Genomic DNA, 4,603 nt, shown 5'->3' with positions numbered 1-4,603 from the left:
ACACACACACACACACCCCCGTGGCCTCCCCTTGCAAGCAGACTCTTAGCTTTACTTGTTCTCTTGAGATACCACCAGTGGGACGAGTCGCTGTCGCGCTTTGTGTCAAGAGTTGTCTTAGGAGCTTTGTTGCATGCCATAAAACCACGTCTCAAGTAAAGCTAAAAGTGTCTTTTTGGCTGGTCTACCTGCACTTCCAGTTAGAGCTGGACCTGTTTGGCTCGCAGCCTCCCTCAAACACCAGCTCTCCTCCCCACATCCCTTAACCACTCTCACACCTTCCCCTAACAGCAGCAACGATAATGCTAGAATAATTAACACACTGCATTGTCACTTTACAGTAACTGGTATCTATTTATGTGTGTTGGAGTCGTAGCGTGTCCGTGCTGTAGAAAGCAAACCTCTTGAAGATTGGGCTAAAGACCTCCATTAGTCTTTTACCCTGATCAAGGCTGTATTATTTCCATGAAAGTCATGGTAACTCTTAAAGCACAGGGTGCAGAATTCCAACAGCCTGTCCCGAGTCTGCACTGAGAGATACCAAGTATCTCTGTTGGTGAGCAATAATCAAAGAACCTGCTGGAGGTTAGAGGTTTCTCCTTTAGCAGCTCCAGCAGAGCACGTGCCTGGAAATAATTGGGGACTCAGGGTCTAATCCCATTTCCCGACCTCTCACGCGCAGCCCTAAGTAGAGCATAGTGATGTGACACATACCTAGGGTTGTGTTACACCCCCAAAACCACTAGCACCCTTCCCTGGTGCGTGTGTGGATACAAGGAGCCACCACCACGATGGGTGGGTCCCCCCCCTGCGAACACCCCCATCCCCAAACGGTGTGGGCCTCGTGTCTGCACGTGGCGCGGTGAGTTTGGTTTGCTTTTTGTCTGTGAAATAGTTGTGTGTCTTCAGCCTTTTAGGTGACACTCAGATTTATACACTGTATATTTATGTTTCAAGAGATCTTAAGTCTTTTTATGTACATAGTCTTGGGGGGGGTTATATTGCTTTAGTTTTGACTTCACCTTTTAATGGCATTTAAGAACGGTACAAAGTACTTCTCTTTTCTTTTTTTTTTTTTTCCCCTTGTGTTATTTTTTTTAATTTAAAATTCTCCTGGGGGTTAGACTGGAGAAAGAGACCCAAATTCCTGAGAAGAGTTTCACAAGAGGTTTGGGCATTCTGAATTGATCACCAGAACAAAAGGGACACCAGAAAGCCAGGGATGTGATGCACGGGGAGCAGCAGGGCCCTGCAGTGAAGCTTTCAGAATCTGGCTGGTTTTAACCTGGAGTTTATTTTGTTCCCCTGCTATTGCACCATGGGCTGAAATGACCCAGGGCTCTGAAATTTCAGTGATGTACAAAAAAATTAATAATAATTAATAATTCCCACCAACAGACCTTCAGTTTGGAGGATAGAGTTTTTGTCTATTTTTATGTATATTTTTATACTGCTTGGGGTAACCTCATTACCAAAAGTCTCTCTTCTACGTTGGGGGGTCAAGTTCAGTAGCACAATTTTAAAGCAAAATTAATCTTTGGGCATTTTGAAAGCCTTTTTTTTTTTTTAATATATATATATATAAGCCTCAAGACAATGATAACAAATAAAATCCGTGTATAGAAACAATGTAAGAAACCAAGTTTAGTGGAAGTGTCAGAAAATGTGAAATAAATTTCTGGAAGGTGATACAGAAATCCTCTCACATGGTACCCAGCAGTTGTGTGTGATTCTTTCCTGAGACCAACATTTTTTGCCTACTGAAAAATGGCAGCAGGAACCTTCTTACCTGCTGCACGTTGCAGAAGGTCACATCAGTGGCTGCATTTTTAAGCTCTTATCCAGCTGTACCCCTTTGGAAATACCTAGTGTCCTCATCAGTTAGTGAGCTGCATTTCCTACACCTGTAGTTCTGGGGAGGGAGAGTGGGAAAGATTGGGACTATGGGGCAGCCCTGGTTTTGTAGGTGATTCAGGCTCCAGTTCAGGAAGTTGTTGGAGTGGGCGACTAAAAGGGTGAGAAGGAAACATGGGTAGTTAAGTACCTGGTTAGCAAGGACGGGTGGAGCAGGATAACCTTGCTCCCCTTGCCTTTCTTTGCAGCAAAGGCTGGGCTGTAACTTGGCAGCAGCAGGGAGGAGGAGCCCTGAGCTCGCAGCGTAGTGGAGAGTTGCTGAGCACTGTCTCCTCTCCTGGAACAAAGGAACCAAGTGAGCTGGAGCTGCTTCTGGTCCATCCCTCAGCACCAGGTCTGGGGGGTGTCAGCAGCAGCTCTGCAGGCCTGGCCAAGTGAGGGAGACACATCCTGCAGCTGGAGGATATGGATCTCAACTTTGTGAAGTCAGGGAGGGTTTTTGGCTGGGCTGGCTCAGGTGGATAACCCACCTGGATATCCACGAGGCTCCCAGAATGCCAGACAGCTTCTGCTTCCCCTTTGCTTTGGCTCAGAAGGGTCTGAGATATGTTCCTGGTTCAAAAGCAATACTTGAAGCATTACAAGACACCCGTGTTAACCTGTGTCTGCAGGTGCCCCTGGGCCTAAGAAAGGGTTTTACGGAACACTTGGAGAAGTTTGTGCTCCTTGTTGTCTCAAAGGGGGTGAGCACCAGAGATGTTTGCTGGACAGTCTGATTGTAACTTCAGTGGGACTGGAACCTCACAGCACAGTGGTGCCATGGGATGTTATGTGAATGTGTTTAAAATGAAGAAGGGAAGATTAAATTGTAATTATTGATATGAAGGGAAGATCAAATTATTCTATGTAGGGAGAGATGGACAGACTGAGCAACTTGGCTTGCCCAGGCTGCCTCTTCTCCCCCAGTAAGAAGTGCTGCTTTGTGGATTTAGGATGGCTTTTGTTTTGCTAGGTTATTCCCATTAGGATGCATTTTCTTTGCACTCCTGGTGTTGTGCTGGCATGTTCTCTGGCCACACAGGCAGCAGGAGAACAGGGTCTTCCACTGTGTCAACGGCTACGCTGGAGACACTGACCCTTCCTTCCTGGCAAACCTCTCCTTGTTGCTACTTTGGACAGATTTTATTGTTACTACTATATTTTTTAAGAAATTAAATAAATGTGTGTATATGTATCTATACAAGTAGCAAATTATCGAGCCTTGTAAGAGGAATTTGCCCCTTCCCTTCTTGGAGTGAAGGGAGAAGCATCATAGTCAGTCACCTGAGATTTGAGGAGCATCTGAGAGGCACAGATCTCTGGCCTGGAATCAGCTCAGAGGGATTTTGACCAGAGAAAGCTTGGTGCCTCTGTGCTACACTGTCCCTTATCAGGCAATCCAAAGGTGCCCAGGTTATCTGATAGATAAGAGGGTGAAAAGGTCCAGGGCGTGGGAGGGGACAGGTGTAAAACAGTGACAAAACCCACAAGTCCCCATGCAATGGGCAGTGAGATAGGAGACAGCAACAAAATAAACTAGAATAGGGGGAGTCTTGATCCCCCAACCTCACCACCTCCTCCCAGCAGGTAAGAGAAGAAAATACCTTCATTTTCACAGATTATTTTGCTTGCTCGGGTAGAAAAGCGGTCACTGGAGGAGATTCCTGGTCACAGGGTAATCTGGAGTAAGAAAGGGTCAAATTCTTTACCTTGGGATATCCCTGACACCTTGGGAAGCAAAGAAAATGCATCTTCATGGGGGTGTTGGCTCCGTGAGGGGCAGGGGGAGTTAATAAAGCCAAAGACTGTTCAGCTGCTAGCAGAAATGAGTGACTGTAGATTCACCTGATGTTGTTACTTCGTGTTTACAATATTTATTTTCAGTAATTGACTGCAATTATATTATATATAGGCTTCCTTATTTTTGTACTTTTCATACCGTTTTCCTGCGTGTGGTGTTGTACTTCTCAGCTCCCCTTTGCCACGATTGCTGCTCCTAGTCAGTGATAAATAAAAAGAGAAATAAAAACCAACCAACTTTTCCTGGGCAAGTTGTGATGTGTTTGGGCTTCTGGGCTCCCCTCTTTCCTGCACTGAGCCACTCCTGAGCCATCCCTTTGGAAGGGCACCACTGCCCCATCCCAAATCCCCAATCCTGTCCACTGGTAAGAAGGACCTGATCTGGGAAGGGATTTGTTCCTTTGCACCAAGTCCCTCCACAAGCAGGAGGGTGAGGGATGGCACAGGTAGGACCAGGACACCCAGAGGACAAGGGAAGGAGTCGTTCATGTCTGGTAGAAGAAAAAGAATCTCAAGATGAGTCTGGTGTGAGCTCTTGCTTCCACATCCTCAGCATGCTGCAGGGGTGGTGGTTCCCCAGCAAGGGCAGATGTGTCCAGGGGTGCCCAGCCCAGTGCTGTGCTTCACCCCACAGTGGCTCATCCAGGGCAAGCAGGAGCTGTGGGTGGCCCTGGGAGCCAGCAGGGCACCAGGGCAGGATTTGGATGGGAATCGCAGAATTGCTGGAGTTGGAAGGGACCTCTAGAGATCATCTAGTCCAATTCTAGTCTAGAATGGGAGGTGCTAAAACCCTCAGCACAAATCAGGAGCCCTGTGGCAGCTCAACCCACCACCAAATCTTAGGTTTCAACCCTGGCATTCCATAAAAAAGCAGGTATTTTATTGTACCTGTTCTCTTCTACTGTTAACA

Source organism: Apus apus, chromosome 26 (assembly GCF_020740795.1).
Source record: "Apus apus isolate bApuApu2 chromosome 26, bApuApu2.pri.cur, whole genome shotgun sequence".
NCBI classification, from domain to species: domain Eukaryota; kingdom Metazoa; phylum Chordata; class Aves; order Apodiformes; family Apodidae; genus Apus; species Apus apus.
Note: the sequence above shows the minus strand (reverse complement) of the source record.